This window comes from Xyrauchen texanus, chromosome 3 (genome assembly GCF_025860055.1).
Source record: "Xyrauchen texanus isolate HMW12.3.18 chromosome 3, RBS_HiC_50CHRs, whole genome shotgun sequence".
NCBI classification, from domain to species: Eukaryota; Metazoa; Chordata; class Actinopteri; order Cypriniformes; family Catostomidae; genus Xyrauchen; species Xyrauchen texanus.
In genome coordinates, this window is record NC_068278.1 from 36,930,744 (window position 1) to 36,952,183 (window position 21,440).

Here is a 21,440-nt window from a genome sequence, read left to right on the forward strand (position 1 = left end):
AATGACTTTCGCAATGCTGTCTATTTTAATATTAAAGAGAGTTACTGATAGAATAGTACCTTGAGGTACTCAGAATTCTTTTTTTATGTAGATCTTTAATCTAAAAAGTCTGTTTACATGTTTTTTATAATGAAGGTGGCAGGTGACCTCTAAATTTCATTCAATAATAAAGATCCTTTAAAAATGCCTTGTTTCCACATTGTATCCTAACCTTTCTCCAGATCAAAGAAGACAGCTACAACATGCTCCTTTCTAATGAAAGCATCACGATTATAGCTTTAAAGACAAATAAGATAATCTGTAGTGCTTCGGCCTTTTCTGAAACACATTTAGCATTACTTATGTGATGTTCAGATTCCAGTACCCAGATCAGGTGATCATTGAACATCCTCTCCATTGTTTTACATAAGCAGCTGGTTAAGGCTATAGAGCGATAATTTATGGGATCACTATTGTCTTTTCCTGGCTTTGGAATAGGTATTATTTCTGCTTCATGCCAAGTGGGTGGAATTTTTCCAGATATCCAGATGGAGTTAAAAATTATAAGGAGCATTTTCAGAAAGAGTTGGGGTAGATACTTTAAAAACAGTAGACAGATGAAGTACTGTCAAGTTGGAAACTAATCTTCTCCAACTTTCCTTTTTAATTAATTTATGATTCCTCTTGCTCATGCTCTACTCATTTTGAGTTTTATACGATTTTCAGTTGACGGTGTCTAAAGAAAAGCCTTTCACCTTTCTTCCTCTCTTTTATGGCTTCCTTACATTAATAATCAAACCATGTTATTCACCTACATTTCATATTTAAAGATGTTCTTGGGACTGTATCATTATCTATAGCTATAAGCGTTTTAGTAAAATTCTGCATAGCATCAGGCTGTCTTCTGGAAACCGTGCAAACCTCTCATAACAGAGGGTATGAAACTGAAACCAATTCACTTTTTTAATTTGCCATCTTTGTAAATTTGTTTCTTCCTCTCTTCCTTTGATGGTTATAATGATTGGGAAGTGGTCACTACCACAGAGGTCATGCCAGACTCTCATGACAGACTTGACAGATTGCCTACAATCTGATGGTAATTGTGTTTCCTGAAGGCATATGACTATAGGATTGGTGATTGCAATTAAACATTGTAGCTCTGTAAAATTAGCACTGATACCACAACAGTTTCATTGGATGATAACATTCTCCATGACCTGTTAGGAGAATAGGGACAGTTGTCTTGTATTCTTTGGGGGAGTCTTACTATAATTTATAGTTTCGGGTTTATCTTTGTGCATCCAGGTAAAATCTTTCTGGTAATCTATTGTTCGCACAGCTTTTTTTGCAGCATAGGGGAAGGTTTGATTCAGAGTAAACACAGGGACAGCAGCCACCATTTTCTTTGGTTCAAGATAACTGATTCTCTTAGTACATCTGATTTTCTGTATTTCTTTTTCTTTGATCCACATGGAACACTGTAGCTGGGTGGTCACCTGAGCAGTTACAACATTTAGGTGGTTTTTCAGAACCCTCTTTGTTGTGGCCCTCCTCCCCACAGTTGCAACAGGTATGTTTGTTGTTGCAGCTGACCTCTGGTACAGCTGCACAATAGACTCATTCATTTGATCCTTATTTTTATTCAACTAGCCAGCGATGTTGTAATCCACAGTTCTAGCATAGCAAACCATAGAGAAGTTGGCCTCAGCTTTGCCTTGAGGCTTTGGTTTCTGGAAAGCTGCACACTTGCCAAGGTGCTTATCATACGGCTTGTTTTATAATTTGACTTAGTTGGCAACTCTTGTTGCTTGGTAAATGTTACTACTACATACCTATGCATGGTTTGACCTTTGGTCACATACTCATTTCCTACCATCACTCTGGGGTAGCACAAAGCCTTCAGAATATCAGCAGAGTTCAACCCCAGAAGGTAGCCGACTTTGTCAGCCACAGCAATTGAAATGTTTTTACGAAAATTGGTCATATTTCTTGCCTTAAAAACATCTTAATGCAAATAATGATCCCTCAAAGCATTCTTGATAAGAAATAAGAACTATATAATCTCACCTTCAGTGCCATCAGGCTCAGCCTGCTCCTCATGCAGTTTCTGCTTGAAATTCATGTTGCCAAGATGCAGCACAGCTCCAGTAAACTTGTAGATAACAATCTTCTCTTCAGCACTAAAGCCCAGAATGTCAATAGCAATCTAAAAAAAAATTTTTTTTTTCAGTATATGCAGTAACAATTAAGAGACATACTGTATATTTCAGTTGTTCTTAAAACTTACATCAGTTGAAACTAGCTCCTCTTTTTCATCAATTATTGCTACTGTGATTTGATCCTGAATGCACATGGGGAAGTCATAGGGTTTGGTGGAGATGAGTGTCATTTCTGTAAAATAAGCAGAGTGCTCATCACCAAGCCTTTTACGATATACACTGAAATTTAAAAAAATGTAATTGTAAAACATTTGTGCAGCTACCAATCAGCTCAGGCTTATGGTTGGTCATCATCTGGAAGAAGATGTAGTAGCCTCTCTCATCTGGAAGCTGGAATGTCACTCTAGACTTCAAAAGAAGATCTGATGAGAGAATGTAATGAAATCATGTTCTGAAAAGGGATAGACAAAGAAGAATATACAGATTGATAAATTAAAAGCATATCCACATATAGGGTTGGGAAGTAACAGAATAAATGTAATGGGATTAGGTATTTAAAATACAAAATATAAGTAACTGTATTCCACTAGTTACAATTTAAATCATATGTAATTAGAAAACAGTTACATTCAAAAAGTATTTTGATTACTGAAGTTATTACTTTGCATTTTATTGTCATTTGTTTCATTTAATATTTAGTCCTTTCAGATGGAAAACATTTATACATATAATGGTGCAATCCAAAGTGCATTTGAACAGTGGTGAAACACTTTAAAACAGATATTGATATTATGTGTTATATACATACAAGCAGACAGAGAAGTAAGTTTGAAGTAAGTTTGGAGCAAAAGAAATAGAAATAGTCCTTTTGTAAATTGTCAGCTTTATGCTAAGCTAAAATGCTATTACTAGCCATTTTACATGCACATGTTACCAGGCATGATCATATTTTTTATATCAAGAAAATGAATGTTGGATCATAATTTCTTTTTTTTTCTAGTAAGTAACCCTGTCCACATACATCTCTCGATATCAGCACTAGCCAGTTTTACAGTTGTACAGTTGTAAGTCAATTCTGATTTATTTACCCTGTTTAAAACAAAATAACATCTGAGTTGCTATTGTGCAAAGACAGAAGGCTATATAAAATATGAACAGACTTCTCAGGCAACAGTTTATAGAAAAATGTAATAGAACATACCAATTGTGCTGCATGTAAATAAAAAACTGGAAATACATTTACAAATCAAGAAGAGTTGTCATTTCTCACAGTCTTGACATTACCATAAGCCTCAAGCAGATAACCATGGTCTGCAATGATCTGGTCCTCAAGATATCCCTGTTTCATACCAAGGATTTACATTTATTTTCTGTCTCATGTTTGCAGTCAGTGATTGGTATATTGCAAATTCAGCTGGCAGTTGAATTTGAGACACTGTATCATTTAAAATAATATATTTCACATAAAGATATGAACATAGTTTTATATCTCATACCTGCATTTTGCCAGAAGCTTGCTCTTTCTTCTTCTCGTCCAGCACTGCAACTGTGGCAGAGTACTGGATGACATGTTTGGTGTTCACTGTCTTTCCAGCACCAGATTCTGCACTGGTTTGTGAGAGATGATAAGACAGAAGATGATCAGACATGTACAAGTTCCATGAGAAGAAAGCTTAACTGATCTTTACATCTAATAGAAGTAGTTACATAATAAAAATAACAGTTTCTCACTGTCTGTAAATTCAAAGGCAATAACATTTTGATGAAAAAAGTAATTGTTTGATGAAAAATAAATATCAGTATTCCACATATCAGAATTACATTTTTATCATCTATATCTTACCAGTAAGCACAAATTGATAGGCATTGTCAGAGACAGAGAAGAAGTGGGGTGGGGCCTCCATACGCTTTTTGCCTCTGTAGGCAGACACCACTTCTGCATCATACACTTGGAGCCACTTGTAGGGGATCACAGTAGCACAGAAAAGTACAAAGTTTGAAATGAGCAGATAAATTGCAGATTACAGCATCATAGTAAAAATGAACTTGAATGCTGTTTTACATAGCTTCTTAACTCACATAGATCATCCATGCTGCATAATGCTTTTTGAGGTTATAGAGCACAGAGTGTTCATTGAGATGGGTCATCATGGCCATGCCCTCAATCTTGCCAAACTTGGGAGGTTTCATTGGGTGGATATCATCCTCCTTAGCAACTCTCTCCTATAAATGTGATCCAGCATATATTGATTTATCAAGACTATGCAATTGATTGGTTTGAGATGAGAATTCCATTTTTTTAGGAAATGTGGAAAAATTCACCTTCTTAGTGTCAAGCAAAATAATGGTGACTTTACCATCATCTTTGCTCTTGATTGTTCCTTTGACATACAGCTCATTGGGATCAACCACATAGCAGGTATTCTTAGCATCAAAGGGAGTGTCTGAGCCTCAATTCTCTCCTTCTGAGGTTTACGGAGGTAAATGGCAGCCTTTCCATAAATGGCCATCTCTGCGTCTGTGGCGGCTTACTAAAAATGGAAAAAGATGCACTATAGTAATCAAATATACAATTCACACACTGTATTCACAAGAGTCTCACTTAGTTTAACTGTTTATTACTAAAATGCAAATGTCAACAAACATTTGTCTTTGAATAAATGAACACAAATACACAGATGAAGACAAAATGGAAAAATATCATTTATATCCATGTCTTATTCCCAGACAGTTCTGTATACCACATATTTAGATGTGTGGTAAAATATCAGGAATAAAAATTTGACCGCAGAAAACCTAATTTAAGCCTCATTTATCAAAAATATCAGCACAGTTGATATATGACAAACTACATTTAGCCATAGGATGTATCTCTGCATGTGAATGTAATATACTGTGTGTATGTACACTGTAAACACCAGAGCTTTTTAATTGGATTTACAGTGTATCATAACAAATTTGATATCAAGGTAATAATATATTATTAAAAAGTTTATTCTGTCTAAAGGTTGGAGTGTTATTTTTATTATATTTTTTTATAACCTCAATCAACACCATTATTAATTGTTAAGCACTTGAGCAGAAAATGATATGTACAAACACTAAGATTCAGTGTTTACTTTGTCAACTCCCTACAACAAAGAAAAATAGTCAGCGCAGCAAAACCCCACTAAGACACTTTCTCCTCCTCTCTTTCCACGGTCATATAGGATGGCCAGATATCCTGTTTTTCCTGGACAGTCCCATTTAAACACTTTTTCTAGTGTCCCGACTTATTCTGAAATAATTGTGTTTTGTCCCATATTTCCCCTCTCCTAAAATTTCTCTATCGCCTATGCGGCGTTCTCAGTCACGTGAGTATTCTAATCAAAGGTAGTCAAAGATAGGTCTTGTAAAACATAAAATCACACCGTTGTGAGAAGTACATGATTGGATTAAACTATGCAATCACAATCCCCTATCAATAGACATCCAGTTAGTAAACTGACATTTAGTAGTAGTTAGTAAATCCACTCTATGATGAGTGGGCTTGCACAAAAAACATTTTCACTCATCGCATCACTGAGTGGAACATGAACAAGACGGCCATGTCTGAGAGATGGACAGACATTTTTCGTGAGCTGGAGAGCAAGACCATCAACTTCAGAGTATTAGCCAAGGTCAAGGAGTTTGTTTTACGCCTGCCTGGGACATCTGCATCTGTTGTGCATGTGTTCTCATTAATGAACGCAGCATGGACACCGGTAATAATGAGTGACTGAGTGGAACATGAACAAGACGGCCGTGTCTGAGAGATGGACAGACATTTTTCGTGAGCTGGAGAGCAAGACCATCAACTTCAGAGTCTTAGCCAAGGTCAAGGAGTTTGTTTTATGCCTGCCTGGGACACCTGCATTTGTTGTGCATGTGTTCTCATTAATGAACGCTGCATGGACACAGGATAAATCTCAACTCAGTGTAATGGTTATGAAGGCAATACTTTTCATACGTCTTAATTTTGGACTGGACTACTCTGAATTTTATGATAAACTCTTGAAAGTCAAGCGCACTGAGAAAAATTGCTACCAGCAAAAGGTACAACAACGTTACAGATGCGGATGCACCCTCTACTTCGCATTGATCTGCACCTAGTTAAGGATAAATCCATAACATGTTTGCTGGATTGGGCTGTCCCATTTTACACAAGCAGGAAATATAGAAGATTTTTATATCAGAATTAACATAGAATAGCCTAGACTTTGTGTGTCCCAGGAGAGGGCATATGAAGCTACTGGAAGTGTGGACTTTGTGCGACCCAGGAGAGGGCATATGAGGTAACTACAAGTGCTTATGCTGCAAGAAACACACTGTGCACTAAGCTGTAGCAGAGACGTTGAAAAAACAATGGTACTGAGACCTGAGAAAACTCTGGGAAGCTCAGCAAGGTTAAAGATTAACACAACCAATTATCAAAATGACCATAAAATGTTCAGATTGTTATATTTTATTTACTCAAAATGTTATAATAAATACATTTTAAAAGCATATTGTATATAAAGGACCAGAAGCCAGATGTCAGAGGCTCTGTGAAATAATGGTTAAAGATGTTAGAGGCTCTGTGAAATAATGGTGGCAGACCATATCCAGTGGCTACAAAAAATAATAAGAGTGCATAGATATTAGGTCATGCTAGATAACAAACTGGATAAAAAATGTGGGTCCCCAAAATTGATGGTTGGCATTGTTCTCAAAATAGCACTGCATTTTGGGCTGAATTGGCAGGCATGCAAGAGGCGTGGTCATCCAAGAGGAGCATAGTGATAGATAAGATGTTTAGATATTTAAAATTACATGCTGAATAGTAAATATTTAGATATGTTGAATAAGTTGATGTAAATAAGTATTTTGGTTGCGTTAAGTTGTGTACAAATCTTATTGCATTGCTGTTGTATGTTGGCTGTGTTGGTTGATGTGTTTTATGATGACTATATTGTGCTTATGCTGGCTGCAATGTGCTATGCTGTATGTGTGTGTGTGCTTAGACTGTGAGTGTGTGGTTGATTGTGATAATATATGCCCATGTAATAGCTTTTTCATGAGAACTGTGTTATAGAGAAACGTCTAGGTTACGGATGTAACCTCCGTTCCCTGATGGAGGGAACGAGACGTTGTGTCGAAGAAGCGACACTAAGGGTCTTTCTTGAGCGTCGAATTTACCTCTGATCTATGAAAAAAGGCCAATGAGAAGTTGGCAGAGAGAATTCGCATGTACCGCCCCCGGACATACGGGTATGAAGGCGGGAAAATGTGTCTGTTTCATTCAGGATTTTTCTGAGGAGCCGGAAATGGTCCGGCCACACAAAGTGGCTCGGCTCAGCGATGTGGCCGGGAGGACACAATGTCTCGTTCCCTCCATCAGGGAATGAAGGTTACATACATAACCTAGACGTTCCCCGTCTGTCGCTCACTTTGACTTTGTGTCTAAGAAGCGACACTAAGGGGTCCAATTTAAATCACGTCATGCGCTGAGCAGTGTACTGCTGACACAGGAGCGGGCAGGTACTTGACGTGCCAAAACGACCAGCTGTATCAGACTGCATGTACCCTTCCTCAATGCCCCATAAATTTGTCAGAACACTTATAGTTACCCTAGACAGGGGAACAAGGCGACGCTTGTCAATCTAGGAATGGGTCGAGCCTAGCCAGGCCTCTTTTCTCTCGGTGTTTCTTGCATAGAGCAAAATGGCTGGGGCCCTTACAAGCATTGTGGGAAGGGGTCTTACCCAGTTTCCTATTCTTTCAGGGGGAAAAGACCCTGCGGAGACCACACCCGCCCAGAGAGGGGGAGGTAAAAGTGGCAAAATACACCACATGGGCTTTTAGGTCACATGTGGGAAGTGGCGCGGTTGTAGATCCCGCCTCTTCGGAAGGAGGAGTTGCTACAGACACGGCGACCAGGGGGCAGTGGGAACAGCCTGGGTGCGATAGGCCAATGAAATGGCATCCACCACCCAATGGGAGAGCCTCTGTTTAGAGACAGTGTTCCCTTTCTCCTGTCCACCGAAGCAGACAAAGAGTTTCTCAGAGCATTTAAAGCTCTGCGTGCAGTCCAAGTAGGTATGCAAAGCATGTACCGGACACAGCAACGAAGGGGCTGGGTCTGCCTCCTCCTGGGGCAGCGCTTGCAGGTTCACTACCTGGTCTATGAAGGGCAAGGTAGGAACCTTTGGCACGTAGCCCGGCCGCGGTCTTAGGATCACATGTGTGTCTGCCAGACTGAACTCCAGGCAAGTGCGCTGACAGAGAACGCTTGAAGGTCCCCGACCCTCTTGATGGAGGCGAGCGCGATCAGCAGGGCCATTTTTAAGGAGAGGGCCTTGAGTCCAACTGATTCTAGTGGCTCGAAGTGGGGTCTCTGAAGGCCCGAGAGGACCACTGAGAGATCCCAGGAGGGGAAAAGGCTTGGCCGGGAGGGATTTATCCTCCGTAAAGTTGCCTGATAGAATCGTGGGTTGGTTTATCGTGTCTACAACAGCAGGTGGTAGATCAGCTAGATTTTCCACGTCCCATCCAGGAACCAGACGTGGAGGTTCCATGTCGCAAGGAGTATGAGGTCCGAAAACCATGCCCGGGTGGGCCAATAGGGAGCCACTAGAGTGGCTTGTTCCTCATCCTCCCTGACCTTGCACAGCACCTTTCCAAGTTGGCTCCCTGGGGAATATGCGTACTTTTGCAGTCCTGCGGGCCAGCTGTGTGCAAAGTGCGTCTGCCCCGAGTGGAGCCTCTGCTTGGGCATACCAGAGCGGGCAGTGGGAGGTCTCTCGGGAGGTGAACAGGTCTACATGAGCCTTGCCGAACCGTTCCCAAATAAGCAGGACCGACTGGGGGTGAAGCCTCCTCTCTCCACTAGGCAAGCGTTGTTGAGATAGCGCATCTGTTACCACATTGAGGTTTTGACTTGAGTCGCTGCTGGCTCCAAAGGAGGAGACGACAGGTGAGTTGTGACATGTGGCGGGAGCATACGCCACTTTGGCGATTTATGTACGCTACCACGGTGGTGCTGTCTGATTTGATCAAGACGTGTTTGCCCTGAAATAGCGGGAGAAACCTCCGCAGGGCAAAGAAAACAGTCAGCAACTCCACACAGTTGATGTGCCAGCGCAGCGGGGCCCCTTTCCAACGGCTCACAGCTGCGTGCCCGTTCCACACGGTGTCCCAACCCAATCTGGAGGCATCGGTCTTGACCAGAATGCGTCAGGACACCTGCTGCAATGGGATTCCTGCCCGCAGAAAGCAGAGGTCTGTCCAGGGTTTGAATGTTTGAATGTCAGGACTTGAGTCTGTAGCCAGTGCTGAAGTGGTCTCATATGCATCAACCCCAGTGGTGCGACCACCGCGGAGGATGCCATATACCCTAGGAGCTTCTGGAAACGTTTTAAAGGGTGTAAAGGTGTGCCTGGCCTGAAGGTGTCGAGGCATTTCAACACTGACTGCACGCACTCGTTGGTGAGGCACACTGACATTGAGACTGAGTCTAACTCCATGCCAAGAAAAGAGATGCTCTGAACTGGGGCGAGCTTGCTCTTTTCCCAGTTGACCTGAACCCCTAAACGGCTGAGGTGTCTGAGCACCTGGTCCCTGTGGGTTTATAGTAACTCTCGGGAGTGGGCCAGGATGAGCCAGTCGTCGAGTATGAGAATGCTGGCTTCTCTGAGCAGGGCAAGGGCTTCCTCTGTGACCTTCGTAAAGATGCGAGGGGACAGGGACATGCCGAAGGGGAAGACCTTGTACTGATATGCCTGGCCGTCGAATGCGAACCGTAGAAAGGGGCGATGTCGAGGCAGTATTGAGACGTGGAAATACGCGTCCTGCAGGTCTACCGCTGCAAACAAATCTAGATGCTGGAAGAAAATTAAAATATGTTTTTTGCGTGAGCATTTTGAACAGGAGTTTGTTTAAGGCCCGGTTGAAAACTCGCAAGTCCAAGATCGGTCGTAAGCCACCGCCTTTCTTGGGTACGATGAAGTAAGGATTGTAGAGACCCTTCTTCACCTCGGTTGGAGAGACAGGCTCTATTGCGTCTTTGAGCAAAAGGGTCGCGATTTCCGTGCACAGGGACTTGGCATGTTCGCCGTGTACTGTGGAAAAGTGGATTGTGTAACCAAGTCAGATGGTCTTGGCCAGCCAGCAAGACAGGTTGGGAAGTGATAGCCATGCATCCAGGCTCCGTGCTAGGGGACCTAAAGGGACGATTATTTTTTACATACCCAGCAGGGCTTCGCAGCGGGGCAGAGCAGGTAGTACGGCATCGGGAGGCAAAAGTGTGTCCCGAGGCTCTGGTGCTGAGAAAAGACTTGAAGCACTTACCTTGCTCCACACACCCAGCAGGGGTCGGGTTAGTGACTGAGGAGGAGGTCCAGCGACAGTGTCCTCTAGACTTGTCAGAACCGGCCAGCAGGGGACAGTTGTGGCTTGGCTGGAGGTGGGGGGTCCGCGTCCACCGGACTGTCAAGGTCTGGCGGCAGAGTGCCGTGAGAATGGCATTTGCAGGCTCTTTTATTGAGAATGTGGGTACCGCAGCCACGGAGAGGAGCGGCAAATAAAATAAATTAAAATAAGGATTCTCCTCCTGGCCCTCCACCAGGGGACGGAGTGGTCTGCTTACCAGCTCCGGAGCGAACGTCTCGGGAGCACCTGGTCACAATTACTTTTCTGTTAGTTTAAAAACTTGATTTATGTTATTTTATTAGATAAAATGGAAGTTCCTCGTCTGTCGCTCTCTGGACGTTGTGTCGGAGAAGCAACACTAGGGGTCTCTCTTGAGCGCCGAATATGCCTCTGATCTATGAAAAAAGGCCAATGAGAAGTTGGCAGATAGTATTTCCATACCCCGCCCCCGGACATACGGGTATAAAGGCGAGGAAATACGTTGAGTTCATTCAGAAATTTTCTTCGGAGGCGATGGTAGTGCATGCAGTCTGCTGCGAGTCACACTCATTCCTGTTTTCCTCTGACAATCTGCATGCTGTTGGATCGACGCCGCATTACAGCGGCTGTTCTCCTTCTTTGCACACCAAAGATTTGCCCCTGGGAGCTTCGACAGCGCAGAGAAACTCTAAAAGAGTTATTTAAAAGAGTGATTTCCTACTAAAAGAGTATATTTCACTAAAAGAGCAATACACAGCCGCGTTGAACGTCCTTTTCAGGATGCGTCTTTTTAAAGATGCATTTCCATCCCTGTGTAGTTCCTGGATGCTTCAGACGGCCACAGGCGTTGTCTCATGTGTCTGGGCAGCGATCACAATGAGGCTGCATTTGTGGATGGTTCATGACCATGGCAACGTTGCGGTCACGGCTCACTTTCAACAGAAAGCACACCTCTCCAGCCGCCCCCCGCATTGCTCCTTCTTCCCAAGGGATTGAGAACAATGTGGCTGGTGATGGAGGCGATCTGGGGATGGCAGCGGGTGCAGCTCCACCGGGTATGCCCCCTGGGACAAACAAGGGAACTGAGGTAACTTAAATACATAGTACCAAACAAGACACAGTTGAAAACAATGATGTTAAAAATGGCGGGAAAACAGGGCACAAAAGAGAACTAGGGACATTTAGTGGGCAAAAATGGGAATTATAGGTAAATACATGACAGGACCCCCCCCCCACTAGGAACGGCTCCTGACGTTCCCCACAGGACAACCCGGTCTGCGAGCGCGGAACTCTCGAATCAACTCAGGGTCGAGGATGTCTCTGGCAGGAACCCAGGAGCGCTCCTCAGGACCGTAGCCTTCCCAATCCACCAGATACTGCAAGGACCGTTGTACCCAACGGGAGTCTAGTATCCGATGGACTGTGTAGGCCGGCTGTCCATCAATAATACGGGGTGGTGGAGGAGGTCTGTCTGGGGGGGCAAAGGGAGAAGACAAAACAGGTTTTAGGAGAGACACATGAAACGTGGGATTCATTCTTAATGACCTAGGTAGGTACAACCGGTAATTAACTGGATTGACTTTCCTGGCAATGCGGAATGGTCCAATGAACCATTTGGAGAGCTTACGGGATTCCACCCGTAATGGCAGGTTCTTCGTGGAGAGCCATACTCTTTGACCCGGGCGATCATCTGCGATGGCGATTGGCCTGTCGCTGATAGGTCCGGGGAGTTTGGACCAGGCCTTCCTCCAGGTTGACCGACACCGCCTGACAAACCGCAGGGCTGAAGGGACTCCAACTTCTTCTTGCTCGGGAAAGGGGGGGGGCACAAATCCAAACTGGCACTCAGAGGGTGACATGCCTGTAGCGGAGGATTTCAGAGTGTTGTGGGCATACTCGGCCCACACAATGAATGACGACCAGGAGGATGGATTGCCGGCAGCCATGCACCTCAGGGTTTCTTCCAGCTCCTGGTTAACTCTCTCCGTCTGTCCGTTGGACTCCGGATGGAATCCTGAGGACAGGCTCGCCGTCGATCCCACCAGCCGACAGAAGGCTTTCCAGAACCGGGAAGAGAACTGGGGTCCTCGATCAGAGACAATGTCCTGGGGAAAACCAAAGACTCGAAAAACATGTTCAATGACCAATTCAGCTGTCTGTTTAGCGGAGGGTAGTTTAGGAAGTGGAATGAATCTGGAAGCCTTGGAAAATCTGTCTATAATGACAAAAATGGTGGTATTACTGTGGGATGACGGGAGGCCTGTGATGAAGTCCATGGAGAGATGAGACCAGGGGCATCGAGGGATAGGAAGTGGAAACAGAAGGCCCTAAGGAGCACGGTGAGAAGCCTTGCAGGCCTTAACAAAAGTCTCAGTGTTTTCCTTAATCGTAGGCCACCAGAACTGCCTTTGGAGAAACTCGAGGGTGCGACCGTAACTCGGGTGACAGGTGAGAGGAGATGCATGAGCCCACTGGAGAACTTGAGAGCGGACAGAGTGGGGAACGAACAGACAGTCAGGGGGGCCATTGCCCGGATCAGGTTCTCGGACTTGAGCCTGTCTGACCACATCCACGATCTTCCACCGCACCGGGGCCACAATCCTGTTTCTGGGGATGATGTATCTTACAGAATCTTCTCGGACAGAAGGGGCATAGATTTGAGACAGGGCATCTGGCTTGAGATTCTTGGATCCTGGACGATAAGTAAGTGTAAATTCAAAGCGGTTAAAAAAAGTGACCACCTGGCCTGACGGGGATTCAGACGCTTAGCTTTTTGTATGTACTCAAGGTTCTTGTGGTCCATAAGAACTTCAAAAGGATGAGTAAAACCCTCGAGCCAATGTCTCCACTCCTCCAGTGCCAGTTTTACTGCCAAGAGTTCCCGGTCCCCCACATCATAATTCATTTCGGCTGATGTAAGGCGATTGGAGAAAAAAGCACATGGGTGAAGCTGCTCATCCTTTCCTCTCTGAGAAAGCACAGCTCCCACTCCTACATCTGAGGCATCCACCTCCACGACGAATGGAACTTCAGGGTCAGGCATAGAGAGAATGGGTGTGGAGGTAAATAGATGCTTGAGCTTGTCGAAGGCGGCCTCGGCTCCTGGGATCCACTGGAAATGGGTGTGGCTTGCCTTGGTGAGTGCTGAGAGATCTGACGCCACAGAGCTGAAATTCTTGATGAATTTTCGATAAAAATTGGCAAAGCCGAGAAATCGCTGGACTTCCTTGACTGAGGCTGGGGTGGGCCACTCTAACACAGCCTTGACCTTGCTGGGGTCCATGAGCATATGGCCGGGTTCCACTATGAATCCCAAGAATTGCACCTTAGTGGCGTGGAACTCACATTTTTCTGGCTTGACATACAAATGATTCTCCAGAAGGCGTTTGAGCACTAGTCGAACATGCTCAATGTGTTCTTGCAGGGAACTCGAGAAGATCAGGATATCATCCAGATAGACAAACATGAAGATGTTGAGCATATCCCGGAGAGCATCATTAATCAAGGCCTGGAACACCGCTGGAGCATTGGTCAGGCCGAAGGGCATCACTTGATATTCTTATTGACCGGTGGGTGTGTTGAATGCCGTCTTCCACTCATCGCCTTGCCGGATGCGCACGAGATGGTAAGCGTTGCGCAAATCGAGCTTGGTGAAGACGGATGCTCCCTGCAACAACTCTAACGCTGTTCCCAGCAGTGGTAAGGGGTTTCTGATGCAGTTCATAAGCAGTTTCTGATGGTGATGCTATTTAATCCATGGTAGTCAATGCAGGGCCGGAGGCCCCCGTCCTTCTTCCCCACAAAGAAAAAACCGGCTCCTGCAGGTGACATGGACTGATGGATGAAACCAGCAGCAAGGGCCTCCTTGATGTACTCATCCATAGCTGCACGCTCAGGAGCCGACAGGGAGAAAATCCAGCCTCTGGGGGGACAGGTACCAGGGAACAAGTTAATAGTGCATTCATATGGGCGGTGGGGTGGCAGTGTTGTGGCGCTATGCTTACTGAATACCAGCTTAAGTTGATGGTACACACTGGGGACTCGGGAGAGGTCAATGGACTCTGGGAACTCGGGAGGTGAGACAGGAGAGTCAGAGTGTAAACTTCATCTTGGTGATGATGGACTGAGAGAGAAAGAGGATCTTGTGGCCCGGGTGACGCCTTCCACGCCTAGGGGTCTTCCATCCAAGGCTGTAACTGCAATGGGAACAGGTAGGAGTCCAGATGGGATTCCATGTTTGCTGGCCCAGGCGGTATACATGAAATTTCCAGCTGCTCCTGATTCCACAAAAGCCTGTAGGGGGTGACTGTGAGAGTTCCACTTGAGGGTAATGGGTAGAAAAAGACCAGAGTTAAACGATAGGGAGGTGATGGCAGCTCCCGTTACAGTCGAGCATTTCCCTGTAGAACAGGACAAGTCACTCGGAAGTGGTCGGTTCCGCCGCAGCACAAGCAGCAGTGCTCCCGCATGCAACGATCTCATTCTCTTGGGGTGATCCGGGCTCGGCCTACCTGCATAGGCTGAGGAGGTTCTTGGTCAGAAGGAGAGTCAAGGATAAGGGTTTGATAGATGGGACTGGCTGATCTGTTGTTGAGTGCCCTCTCTCGAAGACGATTATCCAGGCGAAGGGAGAGTTCGATGAGGGTCTCAAGATTCACGGCTGGTTCTCGTGTAGCGAGCTCATCCAAGATATCATCTGAGAGCCCAGACAAAAAGCTGGCCATCAGAACCTCCTTGTTCCAGCCACTCTCTGCAGCTATGGTACGGAACTGGATGGCGTACTCCGCCACACTACGTTGTCCCTGGCGCAGGGAGAGAAGACATCTGGAGGACTCCCGACTGGTGAGGGGGTGATGAAAAGTCCACCGAAACTCATCTGTGAAAGTCTGGAAACTAGCACAGCAGGGGCTCTGTGCCTCCCATACAGCAGTGGCCCAGTCCAGGGCAGTACCAGAGAGCAGAGTGATCACATAAGCAATCTTGGAGCGATCAGTGGGAAAACTGGAGGGTTGAAGATCAAAAGTTAAGGAACACTGTATCAAGAAGCCTCTACATGCACTCGGGTTACCTGAGAATCGTTGGGGTGGAGGTAATTTTGGCTCAGTGGATGACATTGGCTGCTGGACATTGACTGACGGAGGAGGAACAGGGGCAGAAGGAGCTGGCACTGCCAGCTTCTCAAAAACTTGCTTCAGAGCGGGGCGAATCTCAGTCAACAGCTCTGAATGTTTGGCCAGCAGTTCCTCTTGATCCACGATCTGTTTCTCATGTCTCTGCACACTAGCTTCAAGCTGGTTGGAGTACTCAGAAGTGCTGGTTGTCTCTGGATCCATGTTGACTTGGTTTTCCTGTCACGAGCTGGTCTCAAACCCAGGTCTCTGGTGAGGGAGTGGCACTGACTATCCACTGAGCCACATCTTCTCAATCCAATGAAGAAAACTTGAAGAGGAGATATCCAAAACAAAGCTCAGTAAGTCCAGCAAGGGAAAAAACTTAGAATTCACTCCTCCTAGTTACAGGGCAGGCTGAGAGAGCAACACAAGGGACTGGTGGCTAGCACATTCAAAAACCAAGTGACAAACAAGGGAACTGAGGTAACTTAAATATATAGTACCAAACAAGACACAGGTGAAAACAATGATGTTAAAAATGGCGGGAAAACAGGGCACAAAAGAGAACTAGGGACATCTAGTGGGCAAAAATGGGAATTATAGGTAAATACATGACAGGAGAGCGTGGCATCTGATGCTGACGACTTCCCTGGGCTGCCGCCTTCAGGCCAGCAAGCCCAGGATGAGGCAGATGCGCAGATGACCGACATGCTTTTAATCTACCCTGTGTGTATTTTCTGTGGTATGGTCCCCTTGCGAGTGGACCCGCGTCTCCCTTAGGCAGTCCCAGCTGCCCTCCGGTCGCTGTGTTGTAGCAACTCCCCCTCCTAGTGATGCTGGATCTACCACTGCGCCATTTCCACATGCCTTCTAAAAAACCCATGTGATGTATTCAGCTCTCTTACCTCCCATTCAGGGTAGGTGTGGTCACCGTAGGGTCTTTTCCCCCTGAAAGAATAGGAAACTGGGTAAGACCCCCTTCCCTCGATGCGTGTAAGGGCCCCGGCCATTTATTGCTCTATGGGGAGAAACATAGAGAGAAAAGAGGCCCAGCCAGGCTTGGCCTGTTCCCAGGTTGGCAAGTGTCACCTTGTTCCCCTGTTTAGGGTAACCAGAAGGACTCCGATGACTGTTTTGGGGCAGTTGTGAAGGGTACGTGTGATCTGACACAGCTAGTCACCTGTGCTCATCTAGGAAAGGGAGAAAGTAAACTTAAGAGAGTTATTATTACAATTTTCATTGTTAAATAATGATGTCTCGGTTACTGTTGTAACCTCTGTTCCCTGATGGAGGGAATGAGACATTTTGTCGATGTAGTGACACTCTGGGTCTCCCTTGAGAGCCTCGGTTACCTCTTATCTTGAGAAAATGCCAATGAGAATTGCCAAACAGAATTTGTATGCCCCTTCCCTGGACATACGGTATAAAAGAAAATTGATTGATAAAATATCAAAGAAATGGGAAAGAGAAAAAACGGAGAAACTGACTAATAAGAAAAACATTCTATTTTATAACTATAACTATAAAGTATGAGAAGCAAACCTTAAATGTGAAAACTTTACATTCCTGTGTCTGTTTTACATTCTGTCTGGTCCAGTTTATGAGAGAATCAAATTTTGAACATGATATTTAAATGTAAGGACCCATGGAAGTTACGTCAGTAACCGAGATGTTCCCTTTCTGTCACTCACTCAACTTTGTGTCGATGTAGTGACACTAGGGGACCCTATCTAAAAACGGCAATATACTGAACCATGTTACGTGGACTGCTCATGCAGGTGCAAGCAAGCCGCTGTGTGCAAAAATAGCAAGTGCATCAGACTGCACGTAACCTTTCCCAATGGCCTAAAAGACATTATGTAGTTCCCCACATCCCTGAGGGGGGAAGCAATGCAACTAGCATGGAAGCAGGCCACACCAGCCATTTCTCTCTCTATGTTTTCTCTCCATAGTGTGTTAGATGCGGCTAGGGCCATCTAACGATATAACACACATCAGGGAAGGCTTCTTTTCCTATCCTATTCTTTCAGGGGTAAAAGACCCTGTGGAGAACACATCCTGCCCAGCAGGGGAGGTTAACATGTGGCAAAATTGTGACAGCAAGATCATGTAGATTTACACTCTGCAACATCAGGAAGATAAGACCCTTCTTATCTGAACATGCCACACAACTGCTTGTTCAGTGATTTGTCATAACTAGACTGGACTACTGTAACTCTCTTATTGTAGGCCTCCCTGCATGTGCAATTAGACCTCTGCAAATGATCCAGAATGCAGCAGCATGTCTGATCTTTAATGAACCAAAGAGAGCACATGTTACACCACTTCTTGTCTCTCTCCACTGGCTAACGTTGATGCACGTATCAAATCTCTTATGCTGGCATACAGAACATTCTGCTCCAACATACCTAAAATCATTTCTGCAGAGCTACATGCCCACTAGAAGCCTACGTTCGGCCTTGTTGTACCAACACAAAGAGGCACCAAAACACTCTCTCGGACTTTCAGCTTCATCATACCACGTTGGTGGAATGACCTCCCCAACTCCATCCGTGAAGCAGACTCACTCTCTGTCTTTAAAAAACTACTCAAAACACATATTTTCCAAAAGCACTTAACTAGTCACTAACAACAACAAAAAAAAAATAGTAATTTTCACTTGCATATGTTTTGAATACTATTCATATGACACATGGGCTTACCAGTCACATATGGCATCCCATCCAAGGGCTAGAAGTGGAGGTTCCAAAGGTCTGGGCATGGATGCCAGAGGGTGCCCCATCTCTGGGAAAGAAGGTCCTTCCTCAGGGGAATCCGTCAGGAAGGTGCTATCACGAGGAGCTGTCACGAGAGTGACTTGTTCCTCATCCTACCTGACCTTGCACAGAATCAGTGCAAGTAGGCTCACTGGGGGAAATGCATACTTGCGCAGCCCCTGGGCCAGCTGTTTGCCAGTGTGTCTGTGCAGAGGGAGGCTTCTGTCAGAGAGTACCAGATCGGGCAGTCGGTGGATTCTAGGGAGGGAAACAGATCTACCTGTGCTCTGCCAAACCGACCCCAAATCATGTTGTTTGAGCGGATCAACACATGCTTGCAGTGGATCAGTGACAGGAATCTGCACAGGGCAAGAAATACAGCCAGCAACTCTATACAGTCTATACAGTCATTGAGGTAGTTGAGTATGCGAATGACAAGAATGAATCAGACTGGCCGTAAGGCAAGCTGGTCTCATCTTGGGACCGGACAGGGGTGTGCTGTGGAATGGGTAGTCTGCGGGGATTTACCTGGTGAAACCGTGCCCATTAAATTCCCAAAATTGCCTCCAGCACCAGCCATGCCGGCCCTATACCCATGGGTAGAAGTGGCAAGAGTGGCTGAAGGAAAACCATGACCACAACGTTGCAATGCTGCCATTAATGCTGCCTCGGTGTGATCTCTGCCCAGACACGTGAGGCAGCGCCCATGGCCGTCAGAAGTGGAGAGATAATGACCGCATCCAGGAATGACACAAAGACGGAAGGGCATCTTGAGAAAGATGCGTCTTTAAAAAGACATTCAATGTCAATGTGCTAACTCTTTTAGACAAATACTGTATATACTTTTAGAGGGCTGTCGAAGCACCCAGGGTAGTCTGCACTTCAGAAGAAGAGAAAAGCTGTTGAAATGCGCCATATCTCCAACAGCGAATGCTCTTTAGAGGTGAGTGGAACAGCAGTGGTTTTACATTTACATTTATGCATTTGGCAGACACTTTTATCCAGAGCGACTTACAGTGCACTTATTACAGGGACAATCCCCCCAGAACAACCTGGAGTTAAGTGTCTTGCTCAAGGACACAATGGTGGTGGCCGTGGGGTTAGAACCTATGACTTTCTGATTAACAGCCCTGTGCTTTAGCCACTACAACACCACCACTCCTCTGAGTAAAACACAAGCCGAGTGGTTGTGTTTTACTCAGCTCGCTGAAACACAACCACTCGGCTCTGAAGAAAATTTTTTTTTTGAACAGACGCACACTTCTATCCTTTTATACCCATATGTCTGGGGGAGGGGCATGCAAATTCTGTTTGCCAATTCTTATTGGCCTTTTCTCAAAGATAAGAGGTAACCGAGGCTCTCAAGAGAGACCCCTAGTGTCACAACATCAACACAATGTTGAGTGAGTGACAGAAGGGGAACTTAAATATTATTGTGAGATACTAAAATGAAAAAGAAGGAATGGCTGTAATGAGATTTGAAATGGTGTGAGAGAGTGGAATGTCCCCCCTCCTAATTTCTACCCTGCCCTACTCTCTCTCTCACTCTCAGTCTAAGTTTGATAAGTGTCTGCTTGAAACAGAAACACAAAAGCAGATTTTTTTTGTTTACTAGAGGCACATCTCTGAGTTGTTTTATTTCCTTTTGATATATGGAAAATGATGTGATTTGACAATAATGGTAGATACAGTGATATGAATGAGAGGTTCAAACAGTTTTCCTCATCATGATAAAATATTTTATATATTCAGAGGACAATCTAAAGTGAAGGGTTTATACTAAAGATAAGAGATTCAGTTAAACATTCATCTGAAAGAATAAATGTAGGTTCAAATACTATCTAGAGACTATTATTGAATTAAGGTGGTTTTTAAATTAAGCTTCCTAGAAGCTTGACAGAGGCTTCCCTTTATTTTGATTGTTCTGATTTTTGCTAAAGTAGCAGATATACAACCTGAATGAAAATGAATGATCTGTGAGTTTAATTGTATTATTCTTACTTTTACTTTGGACCATTTTAATAGATTGAAGAATTTTGAGTAATGCTTTGTGAATTTAACCATGTTTTCAACTGTCTCCATATTTAAGCATTTGTAGATGGTTTCATTGTCTGTGATGGTTCTCAGGTGATACTCACTGAAACAAAATAAAATATTTGTTTACTGATACAAATTATTAAGGATTGGTTAATAGGACTGAGCGTTATCGAGACAAGTGACAAGAGGTGATGACCCAATGACGGGTAAGACTCTCCAATTGCAAAAAGGGGGGCAAACTAAGGCAGAGCATCACTGCCCTGGAAACCTGCCCAAGGTTTAAGGAAGTGGATGAATGCTCTTAGGTCAGAAGCATCAAAAGGGAGGTCTAGAAGAGACGAGTCAACACGACTGCATTTTAAAACTGCTTTACTAAATTAACTTATCACAGTGTTAAATACCAAGCATTCTGTCACTGTGCCATCAGGGGATCATACTGTAACGCTTGAGCAATGAGGCAGACGACGAGATGCAGATCCAAATGCAGTTTAGATTTTATTAAATAAACAAACAAGTAAACACAAAGGAACAACCCTCAATGGGGAAATAAAACATAAAACTGAAAACTAAACACGATGAAAACAGAGAACTCGGGCAGGGAACACATACCAGGCTGACAACAAACAACGATAGACAAGGAGTGAACAAAGAACCGAGGTATAAATACATAAACATGGGACAAAGGGGCCAATGAACAAACAGAACTCAAACAAGATAACAAGGTGATTAACAGAAGCAAAATGGCAAATCAACGAGGGCAGGTGCAAACAATGAACGGTGAACACGAAAGCTAACAAAGAGACTATGGAGTACACAAGGGACAAAAGTGAAAACTAAGGAATGCAAAAGTGACAAAAATGGCAAACAAAAGGGCAACAGTGAAACAAGACAAGGTATACATAACAGAGCCCCCCCTCAAAGGATCGGATTCCAGACGATCCTAAAGAAAAAACCAAGGACAAAAAACTCACAAAAAACAAAATGAGGGCACC

The 21,440-nt window shown here is 44.6% G+C and overlaps 1 pseudogene; it reads right to left on the minus strand.

Moving 5' to 3' along the window:
• Window positions 1–206: 206 nt before the first annotated feature.
• On the minus strand, window positions 207–12,820 carry LOC127624713 (myosin-13-like; annotated as a pseudogene).
• Between the last annotated feature and the right edge of the window lie 8,620 nt (window positions 12,821–21,440).